At 40.9% G+C, this 22,523-nt stretch overlaps 1 pseudogene; it reads right to left on the bottom strand.

The window, feature by feature from the left end:
* Positions 1-2,296: 2,296 nt before the first annotated feature.
* Positions 2,297-22,523, bottom strand: part of LOC106578318 (TBC1 domain family member 24-like) — a 30,162-nt pseudogene continuing 9,935 nt past the window's right edge.

A 22,523-nucleotide genomic window follows, 5' to 3' on the forward strand; every position in this document is an offset into this window, starting at 1 on the left:
TAGCTGTGTGCCTGACGAGACTGTCTAGTTCGTTTGTTTTTTTGTAAACGTTGTTTGTGTTTTCCTTCTTCACCTAATAAAAAGAAGATGAGTATACATTATTCCCACTGCGTTTTGGTCTACACCCTACGACACCCGTGACAGATATAGATACTTATGTACCTGTTTCCTCCACCATCTTCACAAGGTCCTTTGCTGTTGTTCTGGGATTGATTTGCACTTTTCGCACCAAAGTATGTTCATCTCTAGGAGACAGAACTCGTCTCTTTCCTGAGCGGTATGACGGCTGCGTGGTCCCATGGTGTTTATACTTGCATACTATTGTTTGTACAGATGAACATGGTACCTTCAGGCGTTTGGAAACTGCTCCCAAGGATGAACCAGACTTGTGGAGGTCTACAATTTTTATTCTGAGGTCTTGGCAGATTTCTTTTGATTTTCCCATGATGTCAAGCAAAGAGGCACTGAGTTTGAAGGTAGGCCTTGAAATATATTCACAGGTACACCTCCAATTGACTCAAATGATGTCAATTAGCCCATCAGAAGTTTCTAAAGCCATGACATCATTTTCTGGAATTTTCCAAGCTGTTTAAAGGCACAGTCAACTTAGTGTATGTAAACTTCTTACCCACTGGAATTGTGATACAGTGAGTTAATTAAAAGTGAAATAATCTGTAAACAATTGTTGGAAAAATGACTTGTGTCATGCACAAAGTAGATGTCCTAACTGACTTGCCAAAACTATAGTTTGTTAACAAGAAATTTGTGGAGTGGTTGAAAAACGAGTTTTAATGACTCCAACCTAAGTGTATGTAAACTTCCAACTTCAACTATATCTACACACAATAACCCATAATGACAAAGTCAAAACATGTTTTTATAAATGTTTGCAAATGTATTGAAAATGAAAATTTAGAAACACCTGTGAGTGAATACATGTTTGAATACATGTCACCTTTGGCAGCTATTACAGCTAAGAGCTTTCCACACCAGGATTGTACAATATTTTCACATGCTCTGTCAAATTGGTTGTTGATCATTGCTAGACAGCCATTTTCAAGTCTTGCCATAGGTTTTCAAGCTAATTTAAATAAGTCAAAACTCTAACTAGGCCACTCAGGAACATTCAATGTCATCTTGGTGTCTTGTTTTGCACGCTTTGCACAAAATAATAAAATGCTGTACGACAGGGTCTTTCTAAACATAGCTCTTTATTAACTGGCATGTTCACTTGTCTCCGGCCATGATCAACTGAAAATTACCTCACGACTTGAGTGGTATTAACCAATCATAGCACAGTATGATACGATGGTAGAATGCAACCAATTACAATTCAGTATGTTGACACATATGAATATTACATCCCCCTTCTTTAAAAAAAGAAAAGTGTTCTACATGTTTTTAAGCGTTTCTTTTGAATTACACTTGGTATCAACTTTTGTGTATAGTTGGCCTTGTGTTTTAGGTTATTGTCCTGCCAAAAGATGAATTTGTCTCCCAGTGTCTGTTGGAAAGCAGACTGAACCAGGTTTCCCTCTAGGATTTGAACTGTGCTTAGCTCTATTCAATACATTTTTATCCTAAAATACTCCCTAGTCCTTGCCGATGACAAGCACACTGTAACGCAGACGCAGGGAGTCAGGAAGCAAGTGCAGTAGGAGTTTAATAACAAAGAACATAAAGAATATACAAAACAAGAGAAGCGTACTGGGCATGAAAAACAAAACCAATACTGCCTGAAGACTGAGGCTACTGAGGGCTAAATAAAGGGGAAGTAATCAAGGTACTGATGAAGTCCAGGTGTGAATAATGATGGGGAGCAGGTGTGCGTAATGATGGTTGCCATGTGTCAAGCGCCGGAAGCAGGAGAAGGCATGACACACATCCATTACATGATGCAGCCACTACCATGCTTGAAAATATGAAGGTTGGTACTCAGTGATGGGTTGAGTTGGATTTGCCCCAAACATAACACTTTGTATCATTAACACTTGAGGTAGGGTACGTCAGCATTCTGAAAAATCTTGTTTGAATTAAGGAAACAAATTGACTTGTCACTCACCTATACAGTGGTGGTTCTTATGGAAGGTTAGGGTTCCATGCCACGTCTCAAAGTGTAGCCCTATGATGGAGCCTTGGCCAAAACGGGACGAGAAATTCATCTTCTCCCTTTTATGCTGCAGGATATCTTGAATAGGAAATATATTAAAAACACATGTGAGTGGGGAAATAGGGAAATTAGTGAATTACTACAAAAGATCAACCTGTAGAAGTCTTTCATATCCATAAGCCATGCCTATTCATAACATTTCTGGGTTGCCTCCTCTTCTGTGTAGGAAGGTCCCCAGCTGTACTCGTCCTCCCCCAGCATACCACGAAAACTGTGTTTGAACTTGTCCAGGTTGACCTCCAAGGTCCTGATGGCTACCATCTACATAAGAGACAACACATACAATGTTACTTGGCCATTACCCCGGAGGTGACAGACGCCGTGCCTGTGACGGGGGAGTCTTATTGCCAGTGTGACCCCTAGGATGAACCCAGCCCCAGGGCTCTGCTGCAGGGCTTCCAGACCCTCAGTTAACCAGGTAAGTTGACTGAGAACACATTCTCATTTACAGCAATGACCTGGGGAATAGTTACAGGGGGAGGAGAGGGGATGAATGAGCCAGTTGGAAGCTGGGGGGGGATTAGGTAGCCATAATGGTATGAGGGCCAGATTGGAAATTTAGCCAGGACACCGGGGTTAACACCCCTACTCTTACGATAAGTGCCACAGGGTCTTTAGTGACCACAGAGAGTCAGGACACCCGTTTAACGTCCCATCCGAAACACGACAGGGAATTTTTACTAGGATTAAATGTCAGGAATTGTGAAAAACTGAGTTTAAATGTATTTGGCTAAGGTGTATGTAAACTTCCGACTTCAACTGTAGGTAAGAAAAACATTACATTTAATCAATTTTGAATTCAGGCTGTAACACAACAAAATGTGCAATAAGTCAAGGGGTATGAATACTTTCTGAAGGCACCGTACATGTTCCTGAGAGTCTTATCTTTCAATGATGGAGTCATAATATTTTGTAGCTTAAACTGGTCAAAAGATCAAATCACATTTGTAGAAAGAAAACAGAAACCGCTCTGTTTATTACAACCACATCTAGCGGCTACCGGAGGTTACTGGCAAAACCCCAATTCTATGAACCAAGCACGATTTTAGATTTCAGAGTTTCTCTCGAGACCCCATTTTCAAAACGGGCAACCCCTAGTTTGGGGAATGCTGATGTAAACCTAACACAAGGGAAGCCATGACCCAAAATGTAAAAGCAGTCAAATGCATTTTCACCATTGAGTGGCCTTGTGGTTAGAGTGTCTGCCCTGAAGTTGGAAGATTGTGAGTTCAATCCCTGGCTGAGTCATATCAAAGACTGTAAAAATGGGACTTGATGCATCTCTGCTTGGCATTAAGATTGAGGGTAAGGTCCTGCGATAGACTAGCGTATTGTCCAGGGGATATACTTGTACATCAAGCTGCCTAGCGCTACAGGGGCTGTTCTGGCTTGTGCAAGACTGCTTACTTACAGGCTGAAATGGCACTATATCAGGTTTTGCTCAGCGCAAACAATTACACAAGTGTGCCAATTTTCACGCTTAGATACCAAATCAAACAATACATGGTATTTTTGGGGAGCTTATCTACCGGACTAACATGTAATGCCAGTCCACACAAGATATTAAAAAAAATTGATTCAATACACTGTCAATCCTTTAACCTGTTAGGGCTAGGGGGCAGTATTTACACGGCCGGATAAAAAATGTACCTGATTTAATCTGGTTATTACTACTGCCCAGAAACTAGAATATGCATATAATTATTGGCTTTGGATAGAAAACACCCTAACGTTTCTAAAGCTGTTTGAATGGTGTCTGTGAGTATAACAGAACTCATATGGCAGGCAAAAACCTGAGAAGATTCTGTACAGGAATTACCCTCTCTGACCATTCCTTGGGCTTCTTGGCTCTGTTTATTGAACATTTAGGATCTTTGCTGTAACGTGACACTTCCATAGGCTCGCAGAACCCGGGAAAAAGCTGAATGATGTAATTCCAGCCGCTGACTGAAACACATTACCGCCTTTGGTAAGTGGCCGATCAGAGGACCATCAGACTGAGGCTCGTGCACGAGGGGATCCCATGTTTTTATTTTCTCTCTCTTTGAACGTAAACACGCTTTCCCGGTTGGAGTATTATCGCTTTTTTACGAGAAAAATGGCATAAAAATTGATTTTAAACAGCGGTTGACATGCTTCGAAGTACGGTAATGGAATATTTAGAAATATTTAGTCACGAAACGCGTCGGGCGCGTAACCCTTATTTACCCTTTCGGATAGTGTCTTGAACGCACGAACAAAACGCCGCTATTTGGATATAACTATGGATTATTTGGGACCAAACCAACATTTGTTATTGAAGTAGAAGTCCTGGGAGTGCATTCTGACAAATAACAGCAAAGGTAATAACATTTTTCTTATAGTAAATCTGACTTTGGTCAGGGCTAAAGTTGCTGGGTGTCTAAATAGCTAGCCCTGTGATGCCGGGCTATCTACTTAGAATATTGCAAAATGTGCTTTCACCGAAAAGCTATTTTAAAATCGGACATAGCGAGTGCATAGAGGAGTTCTGTATCTATAATTCTTAAAATAATTGTTATTTTTTTTGTGAATGTTTATAGTGAGTAATTTAGTAAATTCACCGGAAGTATGCTAGTTCTGAACGTCACATGCTAATGTAAAAAGCTGGTTTTTGATATAAATATGAACTTGATTGAACAAAACATGCATGTATTGTATAACATAATGTCCTAAGATTGTCATCTGATGAAGATCATCAAAGGTTAGTGCTGCATTTAGCTGTGGTTTGGGTTTATGTGACATTATATGCTAGCTTGAAAAATGGGTGTCTGATTATTTCTGGCTGGGTACTCTGCTGACATAATCTAATGTTTTGCTTTAGTTGTAAAGCCTTTTTGAAATCGGACAGTGTGGTTAGATTAACGAGAGTCTTGTCTTTAAAATGGTGTAAAATAGTCATATGTTTGAGAAATTGAAGTAATAGCATTTCTAAGGTATTTGAATAACGCGCCACAGGATTCCACCTGCTGTTACGTAGGTGGGACGAAATCGTCCCACTGGCCCTAGAGAAGATAACTGACTTTCTTATTTGTAGCCTACAATGTATGGTTTTGAAGCATTGCTTGACATCAAGAACCACATATTTTCTATTATGCTATTCCATTATGGTATTTATTGATAGACACGCCTACATGGATCATCACGTTATCAATTTGTAATAATATAGGGCCTGGGCTAGTGAGAATCATTAATTGACAATACTATATGCATATTGACCAAATTAAATATTTGGTCAATATAAAATACGAGTTGGAAATCATGTCACCTGTGCAGTGTCATCTCTATTATAAACTGTGCATTGGGAAATGTACACTTGCGGTTTGTAAATTAAAGATTTTCTTATACGTAAAAAGCAGGTGATGGATTTTCTTGTAAATGTAATGACTGTCATGTGGCTATTAGCCAAATCATTGCACACCACCATTATAATAGATACAATAAAATATCATCAAATAAAAAAAAATTAATTAAGAAGAATAACTAGATGTTCATTTTCCATGGAGAAAAATGTGGTGACTTGCTTCAGCTCTTTGAAAGTATTTTTGTGGTAGTGGAAGAAGTTTTTAAATGTTTTACTTATGTGAAGCGGTGAAATATAGTCAAAGTTAAATATATTAAAATATCTGATTACTTTGATAGACTACATCAACCTTATTACTTTGGACTGAGGGGCATATTTAATCCCAAATAACTATACTAAGATAACTATACTACACTTTTACTCATAGGGAATTAGAAAAGTTGTATCATTTAGGAAGAGAAATATGATGGAAAAAGTTTGGACGTTTGTTAGTTTTGATAAAATGTGTTAATTGAAGAAGTTAAAAAGTTTTACTTGAGTGAAGTAGTGAAATATAGTAACTTTTAAAGGTTGAGTAAGTTAGAATTTTTCCCACAAATGTACCCACATTTCTATTATATGTAAATCGTTTATGATTAGAGAATGCCAATATGTAGTTATTTTGTAAGATACTTCTCCCTGTTAACTGAAATAAAAAGATTTTTAATGCCATTTTAGCTGTTGCACTAGCTGTTCAGTCTGAACAGATTCTCAAATCATGGGAATTTGTTGTGCTATGCAGACATCTCCCTCCTAGGCACGTGTTTCCAGGCAACCCCCCTGCACTTGCCTGAGCAGGTCTGCTACCTCCGTGGCTAAAGCCAGTATGAGAAACGTGTAAACTAACATTTGTGCTATGAAACTAAGAATACTGCACTTTGGTACACCAAACGGCTTTGCTAGATTCATGCTAGTGTTAGACAAAGCTAGGAAAGTAAACTTAAAAAGTTATTGTAATTTGCAGCTGTTGTTGGTAAATAATGAATATGCTAGCTTCTGATATGACTGACTGCATCATTAAATATATAAAAATATCTGTCACGTCCTGACCAGCAGAGGGCGTAATTGTGTTAGTCTTGGTCAGGATGTTGCAGGGGGTTTGTGTTTGTTAAATGTTGTGTGGGTGATTGGACTCCCAATTGAAGGCAGGTGTGTTGAGTTGCCTTTGATTGGGAGTCCTATATAGGAGTGTGTGTTTTTCTTTGGGGTTGTGGGTAGTTGTCCTTGCACTGCGTTGTATGTGCCTGCAAGACTGTTGCTGTCGTCTTTATTGTTTTTGTCCAGTGGATACTTTACTCCTTTTTTTTTTTATAAAAAAAACATGAGTATCCACATACCTGCTGCGCCTTGGTCCATTCTTGACGACGGTTGTGACAATATCTGGTCTGATTACTTTGATAGAGTACTATACTACTATTCATCTCTTCCTTCAAAGACTCAATCATGGACCCTCTTACTGACAGTTGTGGCTGCTTCACGTGATGTATTGTTGTCTCTACCTTTGTGCTGTTGTTTGTGCCGAATAATGTTTGTGCAATGTTTTGTGCTGTTACCATGTAATGCTGCTACCATGTCGTGTTGCTACCATGTTGTTGTCATGTTGTGTTGCTGCCATGCTATGTTGTTCTCTTAAGTCTTTCTTTATGTAGTGCTGTCTCTCTTGTCGTGATGTATATTTTGTCCTATATTTGTATTTTATTTAAAAAATTTAATCCCAGCCCCCATCCCTGCAGGAGGCCTTTTGCCTTCTGGTAGGCCATAATTGTAAATAAGAATTTGTTTTTAACTGACTTGCCTAGTTAAATAAAATAAAATACACAGCTAAAAAAAATAAAGGGAACACTTAAACAACACAATGTAACTCCAAGTCAATCACACTTCTGTGAAATCAAACTGTCCACTTAGGAAGCAACACTGATTGACAATAAATTTCACATGCTGTTGTGCAAATGGAATAGACAACAGGTGGAAATTATAGGCAATTAGCAAGACACCCCCAATAAAGGACTGGTTCTGCAGGTGGTGACCACAGACCACTTCTCAGTTCCTATGCTTCCTGGCTGATGTTTTGGTCACTTTTGAATGCTGGCGGTGCTTTCGCTCTAGTGGTAGCATGAGACGGAGTCTACAACCCACACAAGTGGCTCAGGTAGTGCAGCTCATCCAGGATGGCACATCAATGCAAACTGTGGCAAGAAGGTTTGCTGTGTCTGTCAACGTAGTGTCCAGAGCATGGAGACGCTACCAGGAGACAGGCCAGTACATCAGGAGACGTGGAGGAGGCCGTAGGAGGGCAACAACCCAGCAGCAGGACTGCTACCTCCGCCTTTGTGCAAGGAGGAGCAGGAGGGGCACTGCCAGAGCCCTGCAAAATGACCTCCAGCAGGCCACAAATGTGCATGTGTCTGCTCAAACGGTCAGAAACAGACTCCATGAGGGTGGTATGAGGGCCCGACGTCCACAGGTGGGGGTTGTGCTTACAGCCCAACACTGTGCAGGACGTTTGGCATTTGCCAGAGAACACCAAGATTGGCAAATTCGCCACTGGCGCCCTGTGCTCTTCACAGATGAAAGCAGGTTCACACTGAGCACATGTGACAGACATGACAGAGTCTGGAGACGCCGTGGAGAATGTTCTGCTGCCTGCAACATCCTCCAGCATGACCGGTTTGGCGGTGGGTCAGTCATGGTGTGGGGTGGCATTTCTTTGGGGGGTGCACAGCCCTCCATGTGCTCGCCAGAGGTAGCCTGACTGCCATTAGGTACCGAGATTTGATCCTCAGACCCCTTGTGAGACCATATGCTGGTGCGGTTGGCCCTGGGTTCCTCCTAATGCAAGACAATGCTAGACCTCATGTGGCTGGAGTGTGTCAGCAGTTCCTGCAAGAGGAAGGCATTGATGCTATGGACTGGCCTGCCCGTTCCCCAGACCTGAATCCAATTGAGCACATCTGGGACATCATGTCTCGCTCCATCCACCAACGCCACCTTGCACCACAGACTGTCCAGGAGTTGGCGGATGCTTTAGTCCAGGTCTGGGAGGAGATCCCTCAGGAGACCATCCACCACCTCATCAGGAGCATGCCCAGGCGTTGTAGGGCGGTCATACAGGCATGTGGAGGCCACACACACTACTGAGCCTCATTTTGACTTGTTTTAATAATGACTTGGAGAAGATCTGCAAAGAGGAGTGGGACAAAATCCCTCCTGAGATGTGTGCAAACCTGGTGGCCAACTACAAGAAACGTCTGACCTCTGTGATTGCCAACAAGGGTTTCGCCACCAAGTACTAAGTCATGTTTTGCAGAGGGGTCAAATACTTATTTCCCTCATTAAAATGGACATAATTTTGTAACATTTTTGACATGCGTTTTTCTGGATTTTTTTGTTGTTATTCTGTCTCTCACTGTTCATATAAACCTACAATTAAAATTATAGACTGATCATTTCTTTGTAAGTGGACAAATGTACAAAATCAGCAGGGGATCAAATACTTTGTTCCCCCACTGTAAGTATTCAGACCATTTACTCAGTACTTTGTTGAATCACCTTTGGCTGTGATTACAGCCTCGAGTCTTCTTGGGTATGACGCTACAAGCTTGGCACACCTGTATTTAGGGAGTTTCAACCATTCTTCTCCTCAGATCCTCTCAAGCTCTGTCAGGTTGGATGGGGAGCGCCGCTGCACAGCTATTTCCAGGTCTCTCCAGAGATGTTCGATTGGCTTCAAGTCTGGGCTCTGGCTGGGCCACTCAAGGACATTAAGAGACTTGTCCCGAAGACCCTCCTGCGGTGTCTTGGCTGTGTGCTTAGGGTTGTTGTCCTGTTGGAAGGTGAACCTTCACACCAGTCTGAGGTCCTGAGCATTCTTGAGCAGGTTTTCATCAAGGATCTCTCCGTACTTTGCTCCGTTCATCTGTCCCCCGATCCTGACTAGTCTCCTAGTCCCTCCCGCTGTAAAACATCCCCACAGCATGATGCTGCCACCATGCTTCACCGTAGGGATGGTGCCAGGTTTCCTCCAGACGTGACGTTTGGCATTCAGGCCAAAGCGTTAAATCTTGGTTTCATCAGACCAAAGAATCTTGTTTCCAATGGTCTTGAGTCCTTTAGGTGCCGTATGGCAAACTCCAAGCGGGCTGTCATGTGCCTTTTAATGACGAGTGGCTTCCATCTGGCCACCTTACCACAAAGGCCTGATTGGTGGAGTGCTGCAGAGATGGTTGTCCTTCTGGAAGTTTCTTTCATCTCCAGAGAGGAACTCTAGAGCTCTGTCATGTTCTTGGTCACCTCTCTGACCAAGGCCCTTCTCCCCCAATTGCTCAGTTTGGCCAGGCGGCCAGCAATAGGAAGAGTCTTGGTGATTCCAAACTTCTTCCATTTAAGGATGATGGAGGCCACTGTGTTCTTGGGGACCTTCAGTGCTACAGACATTTCTTGGTACCCATCCCCAGATCTGTGCTTCGACAGAGTGCTGTCTCTGAGCTCTACGGACAATTCCTTCAACCTCATGGCTTTTTGCACTGTAAACTTTGGGACCTTATATAGACAGGTGTGTGCCTTTCCAAATTTGTCATTATGGGGTATTGTGTGTAGATTGATGAGGCTATTTTTTTATTTAATCCATTTTAGAATAAGGCTGTAACGTAACAAAATGTGGAAAATGTCAAGGGGTCTGAATACTTTCCGAATGCACTGTATACAGCTGAAAACAACAATGCAATGTAAAAACAAGTTGACATTGAGGTTAAAGAAAGTCTGCTTAATTTACAAAATGTTTCTAACCGTTACTTTAGACAAAATCCATACGTAAATATTATTGTAATGTTTTTGTAAGACAAATCTTAAAATTACAGAAAATCCTACGATTAACTCGATACATTTGTTTTATCATTTGACAGACCTAATAATATTATGTAATATCATGTAATTTGCATGGTTGATCTCTTTTGTCAGGTCTCCATGAGGTGTGAGTTACCAGAGGACCCTGTGTATCCCCACTGTGCACATCCAATAATAAGCACCGAGCTCAGGTTTCTAGTAACAACATTTGAGAATTTAACATTTTGTGGTCATTGTCTTCAAAGTTGTTTCTGGGGGTCTCAAAAATCAAAATTAGCATGACATGAGCTGAATTAAATATAAAAGGCTTTGAAAATGAAACGCTTGGTTTACGCTCAGTGCTCCATTGACATTTCACAGAAATATGCTTGTTTTTGTTAGAAATCTTGATAAAAGGACAGGAATTTGGAATTCATATGAAAATGGTATCCTAAAATATAGCAATACTACATGTCATGTCTCAAAATTGCTATCCATGTTACCTCTATATTGTCCATGTCCTGCGGATTCAAGAAGATGACGAGTTCAATGGGAATATGAGTCTGTCAGTAGCCTTAATTCTTGCACAGAACCCAGCCCAGCCATGATGCAATTTTCCAGATTTTTGACCCCTTTTTGTCTCTGGCCTCCTTTTGAATGGATTATGATAGAGACATGAGGTTTACAATTGGTCCAAAAAATTGTTTTTGATTAGACACCTTATATACTATATCAACCCTACTACTTAGTGTGTAGGGCAGGTAGGTCACATATTTCATTACAAATTACTAAACTCATCCTACCACCACAGAATATGTAAACTGTAATAATAGAGTACAGAAGACAAAGAGGCATTGGTGAAGTTTTAACCTGTTGGGGCTAGGGGGCAGTATTTTCACGGCCGGATAAAAAACGTACCCGATTTAAACTGGTTACTACTCTTGCCCAGAAACGAGAATAAGCATATTACTAGTAGATTTGGATAGAAAACACTCTAAAGTTTCTAAAACGGTTTGAATGGTGTCTGTGAGTATAACAGAACTCATATGGCAGGCAAAAACCTGAAAAGATTACAAGCAGGAAGTGCCCTGTCTGCGATTTTGTAGTTTTGCTTTTGCTTGTCTATCGAAACTACAGTATCCGTGGGGTTATGTTGCACTTTCTAAGGCTTCCATTGGCTCTCTAAAGCCGCCAGAAAGTGGATTGGGGGGTCACCTGTCTCTGGACAAAGTATAGGATCACTGCTTGTTAGTGGACTGCCTGAGGACAAAGGGAATGGAAATGCACGTTCACGCGAGATCACCATTTTTTCTTTCCCTCTTTGAATGAATACAACGTTGTTCGATTGGAATATTATCGCTATTTTACGAGAAAAAACGCATAAAAATGGATTTTAAACAGTGTTTGACATGCTTCTAAGTACGGTAAAGGAACATTTTGAATTTTTTTGTCACGAAATGTGCTCGCGCGTTACCCTTTGGATAGTGACCTGAATGCACAAACAAAACGGAGGTATTTGGATACAACTATGGATTATTTGGAACCAAAACAACATTTGTTGTTGAAGTAGAAGTCCTGGGAGTGCATTCTGACGAAGAACAGCAAAGGTAATCCAATTTTTCTAATAGTAATTCTGAGTTTACTGAGCCCCGACGTTGGCGGGTGTCTGAATAGCTAGCCTTGATGACCGAGCTATGTACTCAGAATATTGCAAAATGTGCTTTCGCCGAAAAGCTATTTTAAAATCTGACACTGCGATTGCATAAAGGAGTTCTGTATCTATAATTCTTAAAATAATTGTTATGTATTTTGTCAACGTTTATCATAAGTAATTTAGTAAATTCACCGGAAGTTTTCGGGGGGTATGCTAGTTCTGAACATCACATGCTAATGTAAAAAGCTGTTTTTTGATATAAATATGAACTTGATTGAACAAAACATGCATGTATTGTATAACATAATGTCCTAGGAGTGTCATCTGATGAAGATCATCAAAGGTTAGTGCTGCATTTAGCTGCGTTTTTGGTTTTTGGGACATATATGCTTGCTTGAAAAATGGCTGTGTGGTTATTTCTGGCTATGTACTCTCCTAACATAATCTAATGTTTTGCTTTCGCTGTAAAGCCTTTTTGAAATCGGACAATGTGGTTAGATTAACGAGAGTTATCTTTTGAAATGGTGTAAAATAGTTGTATGTTTGAAATATTGAAATTATAGCATTTCTGAGGTTTTGAATTTCGCAAACTTCCGGGGAATTTACAAAAAATGTACTAAATTACTCACGATAAACATTCACAAAAAGCATAACAATTATTTTAAGAATTATAGATACAGAACTCCTCTATGCACTCGATATGTCCGATTTTAAAATAGCTTTTCGGTGAAAGCACATTTTGCAATATTCTCAGTAGATAGCCCGGCATCACAGGGCTAGCTATTTAGACACCCAGCAAGTTTAGCACTCACCAAAGTCAGATTTACTATTAGAAAAGTTTGATTACCTTTGGTGTTCTTCGTCAGAATGCACTCCCAGGACTTCTACTTCAATAACAAATGTTGGTTTGGTCCCAAATAATCCATTGTTATATCCAAATAGCGGTGTTTTGTTCGTGCGTTCAAGACACTATCCGAAAGGGTAAATAAGGGTGACGAGCATGGCGCATTTCGTGACAAAAAAATGCTAAATATTCCATTACTGTACTTCGAAGCATGTCAACCGCTGTTTAAAATCAATTTTTATGCCATTTTTCTCGTAAAAAAGCGATAATATTCCGACCGGGAATATGCGTTTAGGTAAAAAGAGGAAAGAAAATAAAGCAAGGGGTCGACTCGTGCACGCGCCTAAGCCCATTGTCCTCTGATCGGCCACTTGCCAAAAGCGTAAATGTGTTTCAGCCTGGGCTGCCTCGATATCATTCAGCTTTTTCCCGGGCTCTGAGAGCCTATGGGAGCCGTAGGAAGTGTCACGTTACAGCAAAGATCCTCAGTCTTCAAAAAAAGAGCCAAGATGAACAACAACTTGTCAGACAGGCCACTTCCTGTAAGGAATCTTCTCAGGTTTTTGCCTGCCATATGAGTTATGTTATACTCACAGACACCATTCAAACAGTTTTAGAAACTTTAGGGTGTTTTCTATCCAAAGCCAATAATTATATGCATATTCTAGTTACTGGGCAGGAGTAGTAACCAGATTAAATCGGGTACGTTTTTTATCCGGCCGTGTCAATACTGCCCCCTACCCCCAACAGGTTAAAAGTATTTTTCTGGTAGTGGAAGAAGTTTAAAAGGTTTAAAACTTCTTCCAGCTAGTGTCTATTTTTCTCCTTTTCCGCCTGACTGACATGCCCAAAGTAAACTGCCTGTTGCTCAGGCCCTGAAGCCAGGATATGCATTTAATTGGTACCGTTGGAAAGAAAACACTCTGAAGTTTGTGGAAGTGTTAAAATAATGTAGGAGACTACAACACAATAGATATGGTAGGAGAAAATCCAAAGAAAAACCAACCTGAATCTTTTTTTGAGCCCATGCTCTTCCATTAGAACGTATACTGAAAAGATTTGATTCAGCTCCCAGTATGCAATTCCTATGGCTTCCACTGGATGTCAGTAGTCTATGTTCAAGGTTTCAGGCTTGTTTCTTCCCAAACGAGGAAGAATTATGAGTTTCAGTACTGGAATACACACTTGGAAATCAGTCTGCGCGCACGACGAAGAGGACGCGCACCTTTTAATATCGTTTTCCTATTGAACATACTTCTTTCCGTATGAAATATTATAGTTTACTTACATTTTAGGGTACCTGAGGATTAAATAGAAACATATTTTGACTTGTTTTAACAAAGTTTAGCAGTAGCTTTTTGGATTCATTTCTCTGCATGTTGAATGAGTGGATTACTCAAATCGATGGCGCCAACTAAACCGACCTTTTGGGATATAAAGAAGGATTTTATCTAACAAAACGACACTACATGTTGTAGCTGGGACACTTTGGATGACAAATCAGAGGAAGATTTTCGAAAAGTAAGTGAATATTTAATTGCTATTTGTGAATTTATGAAACCTGTGGTGGTGGAAAAATATTTTGATGTGGGGCGCCGTCCTGAAACAATTGCATGCTTTCGCTGTAAAGCCTACTGTAAATCGGACAGTGCAGTTAGATTAACAAGAATTTAAGCTTTTAAGTGATATAAGACCCTTGTATGTTCCTAAATGTTAAATATCCATAATTTGTATGATTATTTATTTGAATTGCGTGCCCTCCAGTTTCACCGGAAGTTGTCTTACTAGCAGGACGCCTAGCCTGAAGAAGTTTTTAAACTTTATTATTTAAAGGAAAGCAGTTACACGTAGTAAATTCAATTTGGTAATATAATTGGTCTGATTACTTTGGATTGTGGGGCAGTTGGATCACAAAAATGTCTAAACTACAGTTGTTGCGTGTGAAAATTTTAATAAAAAAGACAGTACAAAGTGAACTTCTGTCAGAAGATGGGAATAAAAGGCATGATCAGGTGGACAACACTCTTAGGAAGCAAAGCAACTCTGAATCTTTCATGCTGAATTAATAAGGAAACAGAACTTTTTAGGGTAATTTTTCGGGAAGAGAAATATGATTGTGCATCTAGTGATGACAGCTCTTTAAAATATTTTTGTGGTAGTTGAAGAAGTTCAAAAGGTTCAGACCCCTTCCCTTTTTCCACATTTTGTTACGTCACAGCCTTATTCTAAAATAGATTAAATTATTATTTTTCCTCATCAATCTACACACAATACCCCATTATGGCAAAGCAAAAAAAGGTTTTTAGAAATTTTGTCAAATGTATTAAAAATATGTATTCAAACACTTTGCTATGAGACTCGGAATTGAGCTCAGGGGCATCCTGTTTTCATTGATCATCCTTGAGATGTTTCTACACTTGATTGGAGTCCACCTGTGGTAAATTCAATTGATTGGACATGATTTGGAAAAGCACACACCTGTCTATATAAGGTCCCACAGTTGACAGTGCATGTCAGAGCAAAAACCAAGCCATGAGGTTGAAGGAATTGTCCGTAGACCTCCAAGACTGGATTGTGTCGAGGCACAGATCTGGGAAAGGGTACCAAAACATTTCTGCAGCATTGAAGGTCCCCAAGAACAGTGGCCTCCATCAATCTTAAATGGAAGAAGTTTGGAACCACCAAGATTCTTCCTAGAGCTGGGCTCCCAGCCAAACTGAGCAATCGGGGGAGAAGGGCTTTGTTCAGGGAGGTGACCCGATGGTCACTCTGACAGAGCTCTAGATTTCCTCTGTGGAGATGGGAGAAGCTTCCAGAAGGACAACCATCTCTGCAGTACTCCACCAATCAGGCATTATGGTAAAGTGGCCAGACGGAAGCCACTCCTCAGTAAAAGGCACGACAGCCCACTTGGAGTTTGCCAAAAGGCACCTAAAGACTCTCAGACCATGAGAAACAAGATTCTCTGGTCTGATGAAACTAAGATTGAACTCTTTGGCCTAAATGCCAAGTGTCACGTCTGGAGGAAATCTGGCACCATCCCTATGGTGAAGTATGGTGGAGGCAGCATCATGCTGTGGGGATGTTTTTCAGTGGCAGGGACTGGGACACTAGTCAGGATTGAGGCAAAGATGAACTGAGCAAAGTACAGAGATTCTTGATGAAAACCTTGCTCCAAAGCACTCAGGACCTCAGACTGGGGTGAAGGTTCTCCTTCCAACAGGACAACGACCCTAAGCACACTGCCAAGACAACGCAGGAGTGGCTTCGGGACAAGTCTCTTAATAAGATTATTTATTTCATTCAGATCTAGGATGTGATGTTTAAGTGTTCCCTTTATTTTTTTGAGCAGTATATTTCAAGGCCTACCTTCAAACTCAGTGCCTCTTTGCTTGACATCATGGGAAAACCAAAAGAAATCAGCCAAGACCTCAGAAAAGAAAATTGTAGACCTCCACATGTCTGGTTCATCCTTGGGAACAATTTCCAAATGCCTGAAGGTACCACGTTCATCTGTACAAACAATAGTACGCAAGTATAAACACCATGGGACCACGCAGCCGTCATACCGCTCAGGAAGGAGACGAGTTCTGTCTCCTAGAGATGAACGTACTTTGGTGCGAAAAGTGCAAATCAATCCCAGAACAACAGCAAAGGACCTTCTGAAGATGCTGGAGGAAACGGGTAGAAAAGTATCTATATCCACAGTAAAACGAGTCCCATATCGACATAAACTGAAAGGCCGCTCAGCAAAGAAGAAGCCACTGCTCAAAAACCGCCATAAAAAAGCCAGACTACGGTTTGCAACTGCACATGGATTAATGTCCTCTGGTCTGATGAAACAAAAATAGAACTGTTTGGCCATAATGACCATCGTTATGTTTGGAGGAAAAAGGTGGAGGCTTGCAAGCCGGAGAACACCATCCCAACCATGGCAGCATCATGTTGTGGGGGTGCTTTGCTGCAGGAAGGACTGGTACACTTCACAAAATAGATATGCATTATGAGGAGGGGAAAATTACGTGGATATATTGAAGCAAAATCTCAAGACGTCAGTCAGGAAGTTAAAGCTTGGTCGCAAATGGGTCTTCCAAATGGACAATGACCCCAAGCATACTTCCAAAGTTGTGGAAAAATGGTTTAAGGACAACAAAGTCAAGGTATTGGAGTGGCTATCACAAAGCCCTGACCTCAATCCTATAGAAAATGTGTAGGCAGAACTGAAAAAGCATGTGCGAGCAAGGAGGCCTACAAACCTGACTCAGTTACACCAGCTTTATCAGGAGGAATGGGAAAAAATGTAAAGAACTTATTGTGGGCAGCTTGTGGAAGGCTACCCGAAACGTTTGACCCAAGTTAAACAATTTATTTAACATTTGGCAATGCTACCAAATACTAATCGAGTGTATGTAAACTTCTGACCAACTGGGAATGTGATGAAAAAAATAAAAGCTGAAATAAATCATTCTCTCTACTATTATTCTGACATTTCACATTCTTAAAATAAAGTGGTGATCCTAACTGACCTAAGACATGGCATTTTTACTAGGATTAAATGTCAAGAATTGTGAAAAACTGAGTTTAAATGTATTTGGCTAAGGTGCATGTAAACTTCCGACTTCGACTGTATGATGATCTGTAATTTTTCAATCAATACTTCACTGGAGGACTTTCTTCAATACAACAGATATTCAATGATATACAGTTGAGTCTCTGCACAAGAACGTACATATTCTGCAATTTCTTGGATGATATTGTTTGTAGGACAGATAGAGAAAGAGAGAGACAGATGAATACTGCATTACTTACACAGATAGCTTTACCACAGATTGTGCACCTAAATGATGAGGGACGTGAATATGGCCTTCATCTCACCAGATAACCCTTTCACACTATCAATAAAACACATTCAAATAACAATATTCACATACTTTACAAAGGGGCCTCTCTAATGAACTGCTGTGCTCAGAGCTAAGAGTACATCTGGTGAGAATATGGCCGCATAACAGCCACACTTCACGGTGAACAATTCATTTGAATAGACCCCAGTTCTGACAGCTGGGTAGACTGCATGTGTTCCATATAGTGAATACAGGCCTTATAGGCCTACTTACTACGATTTTGGCGGTTGGTTTGGTGCATAACCAGATTGCACAAATTAAGGAGTGGATATAAAGTGAATACAGAAATGAAGTTACTTGAGTGTGTAAAATGATGACAAGGCCTTTTTAACAACAGAGCTGCTTTTCGCCATCAAAATCCTCTGAATGATAGTCAACAAAAATAGTAATACAAGTAATAAAACATGTGTAAAAAAAGAATCACAAATAAAAATACTTTCAGAATATGATACTTGTTTTACATGAATAAATACAAATATTTCATATTTATATAGAATTCAATGGATAAATGAATTTGCTGGTTTGTTCTGATACTGCAGGTACCTTCATCAGGCCCTTGTGGGGTGGGAGTGTGTGCGAGTCTGCGAGAGCGTGTGTGTGTATCTGTCTATCGGAGGCCATGGTGTCCTTGAAGCCCCACACCTCCAGCAGGGCCACCTGGAAGCTCTCGGTGGAGCAGAGCGGTGGGTTGTCAAAGGTGGTGCAGTGGGCTGTGCGTCCGTGGTTTAGCTCACTGTCGATGTACAGTGCGTTGCCCTCGCCTCCCCCTGGCAGGAGACAGAACAGCAGGAGTTAAGACAGGAAAATTATCTTAATCTAGGTATGTGAAGTGGCCAATCGGATGTATCAATTAAGGAAGCGAGACAATGGTTGAGAGGAAGAAGAGGCACAGGCAAGGGCCACAAGGATCTTCAGTTAGTTTAATTGTGGTACTGTCCTTATCAATGACTGATATAGACTTGAGAACATCTTACTCACTCTGGCTAGTTTGATCGATTAAGAACAAGGAGGACTCCACTCACGCACTATGATGGAGTCAAAGTTGCCCGCCATGAACATGGAGGTGTTCCTGGAGTTGAGATGGAAGTGTCGGGTTGAGAGGAAGGGCGATCAGATGGGTCAGCGGCCGGCCTCTCCACGGGAAGGCTGTTGCCGTCCGAGTTCTGCTTGTCGGGGGAGCCTCGTCCTCGGCAGGGACCTCACTGCTCTGGGCCTTGATGGTGGAGGCCAGCTCCGGGTGACGGATCACCACCCACTCATACCTCTCCATCTCCGGCTTCAGCTACACCGACAAACCGGGAGGGATGCTCATCATTCAAATATAATTACTAGAACAGGAATACCCTTTCAAGTCAATGTTGTGTGATGGGTGGACTGACTGGTGGCCATATTCATTACATCTCTATGATCTTCATACTGGAGGGGTTACCTTGAATCTTTCAGATACAAGCTGGACACTGAATACTCTGTCAGAATTGGTGCTTTTTCATTCCCTTGATCCCTCTCCCCAGCCTCTCTCTCTCTCCATGCATGTCTGATAGAACTCGATCCTTATCTTATTGTATGTGGTGTCAGGTGAGGGCCTTATCAGGTGGCATTGTACTGTTAGGCTCCAGTTACATGAGTTTCTGTTGAGTGTGCGTGTGTATGTATGTGGGGCATTGTCCACAGGCAGACCAACAGAGCACACAGCTGCGCATCATCCACACCACAATAGTTTTAATAATTCACGCTAGGACTTGGAATTGAAGCTATTTCTAGCTGAGGTACACTCAGCAAAACCTCTCTAAAGTTTACATAACATTTTGTTATATCACTTATTTTGGATCTGATATGCTTTTCTGTTCAGTGGGTGGAGGCCAGACTTGTGATAAGGAGGCTAATTATTGTGACGGGCTGAAAGAAACTATTTGTAAGTCTTGCCCCCTGGTTCCCACTCTTAGTCACTTCTTTGACAATTCTGAGGCGAAATTGCACTGAACAAAAATATAAAACATAACATGTAATGTTTCATGTTTCATGTTTCATGTTCCATACGCACAAAATGCTTCATTCTCTCAAATGTTGTGCACAAATATGTTTACATCCCTGTTAGTGAGCATTTCTCCTTTGCCAAGATAATCCATCCACCTGACAGGTGTGGAATATTAAGAAGCTGATCAAACAGCATGATCATTACACAGGTGCACCCTGTGCTGGGGACAATGAAAAGGCCACTCTAAAATGTGCAGTTTCGTCACACAACACAATGCCACAGATGTCTCAAGTTTTGAAGGAGCATGCAATTGGCATGTTGACTGCAGGAATGTCCACCAGAGCTGTTGCCAGAGAATGTAATGTTAATTTCTCTACCATAAGCCGCCTCCAACATTGTTTTAGAGAATTTGGCTGTACATCCAACTGGCCTCACAACCGCCGTTGTGTGGGCTAGCGGTTTTCTGATGTAAACTTTGTAAGCAGAGTGCCCAATGGTGGGGTTTTGGTATGGGCAGGCATAAGTTACTGACCACGAACACAATTGTATTTTATCGATTGCAATTTGAATGCACAAAAATACCGTAAGTGATCCATTGTGAGGCCCATTTTCTTTTAAGGTGTCTGTGACCAACAGATGCATATCTGTATTCTCAGTCATGTGAAATCCATAGATTAGGGCCTAATGAATTGATTTCAATTGACTGATTTCCTCATACGAACTGTAACTCAGTAAAATCAATGAAATTGTTGCATTTATATTTTTGTTCAGTATATATGGGACGCACCCAAAGGAATCCCCAAAACATGCTACTACTCAAAAATAATACATAAAAGCAAAGAATGGTGGGTTCACATAGCCTAATTGGATGAGAAAATGAAAGCGAATAGGGAAATAAACAACACCCTGAAGATGAAACATTCTCCAGTCCCAAAGAAGCTGAGTTTGTTCCCGCCTCGCATTGCGCTCCTCCCAATCTGTAGAGAGGAAGGCTCCACATACCTGGATAGACAATGCAGGGCATGGTGAGAGGGTGTATTACAGTAGCATCAATGGGAGAAGTGGGATAGAAAATAAAAGGATGGGACAATGTTAGAAGGCATAGGAGAATAGGAAAATAGGGACAGGACAGTTTGAGACAGGGTTGCACCCAAAAACTTGTTTTATTCAGTCACAATAAAATGGTTATTATAAGAAGTAGATACTGCATACTGTACATGTATCCATATATGTCATTAAAGGTCTTTACCATATCAATATGGTTGAAAAACTGACTCAACTGTGGATTTAAAACACTTGATCCTCCATGCCATAATCCTGTGAGCTCGATAGTTACTTGTCTATTGCTGTGGTTGTCATTATGTTGCTACATGAGGGGGTAAGGGCACACACAAGTTGTAAGGGTGTGTAAGGTCCCTACGTCAGATTCGCAGGTCCGGATGAGTAGCAGAGTGGGCTCATAGCCTTCGACATGAGCGTAGAACCTGGGACAAAAGGAATGGACAACCACGATTACATATCACATGACTTACACAATCTGGCCATGCATGCGTGCAAGTATCTATATGAAAACCACACAAGCTTCCCTTTATCAATCATGTTGTATCTTAAAGATGAAAAAGAAAAAAGGAAGGGGGACCTTTTCAACTGAAAATGCAACAAAATTACATTTAGCCTACAGCATGATACATTCCATAAGTGTTTTAAAGTCAGATTTAAATTAATAGTCAGATTCAGATATTTTTTTATAATCATACTGCAGTGTCTCTTTGGTCAATTATTTCTATGTAGCATTATTCAGAAAGTTAAACCATTCACTATTGAAAAACCAAATGTGTGAATTTGAGTCTGAAAGATCAGCATTTTTCACTAGCTGTAAAGTAGTCTTTATGGCCACTAGTGATGTACTTTGGGTAGCTCTGACTGACTCTACAATGACAAGGATAAGGGCATTGCTGATTCATAACTGAACCTTGCCTAATAAATCAGACTTTGATACCAATTCTTGGTAAACAATCTGAAAACAAAAAAGTACTGCAAAATCATGGATATTTTCCTTACAAGACATTCAAATTACAATTCAACTTACTCTACTGGTTGTCTGCTCGGTTGGTCCTTCAGCTGTTCCTAATTTGAGTGAAAATATCCACAGGAAAATATTGTTTACCCAAAGCACCGGTACTGAAGATAACATTTCTATCAACTGGCACAAAACCATGTGAACATCAGTTAGTATACATGCATCGCGAGCATGTACCGCCGTCTTGTGGTTGTACCTTCGGTCATGAGCAAACACATATTGATGGCCACACACAGAGCAGTGTTTTGAAGTCTGTTTAATAATACTTTCCTGTGGATATTTTGTCTCAAATTCCAACCAGCTGAAGCACCAACACCACAGATAATCTGCAGAGTAAGTTCAAATATATTTAACAATGGCAGGAAAATAGCCTACCAATTGCAGATTGCCCCTTTATGGTAAGGTAGGTATGGTAGCCGAGACTGTGGGTAAAGGTACAGAGTAAGATAAGTATGGTAAACTGGGCCCAATACAGGGTAAAGTAGGAAGTGAACCAATGGGTCGGGCTTGGCGACATTACAGCATAGCGACGATAATATTGCATATCTGCGGTGATATAGCCTATCGGTGATATGAAAATGTTGCTATAATCATGTAAATGTACCATGGCTTTATTAAAAAATAAATAAAGTAACCTTTATTTAACTAGGCACGTCAGTTAATGTTGAGGACAGACGTTCCGCGAGCGGAACCCCATTCCGCCAGCGGGACCCCTAG

Source organism: Salmo salar, chromosome 19 (genome assembly GCF_965601325.2).
Source record: "Salmo salar chromosome 19, fSalSal1, whole genome shotgun sequence".
Classification (NCBI taxonomy): Eukaryota; Metazoa; Chordata; class Actinopteri; order Salmoniformes; family Salmonidae; genus Salmo; species Salmo salar.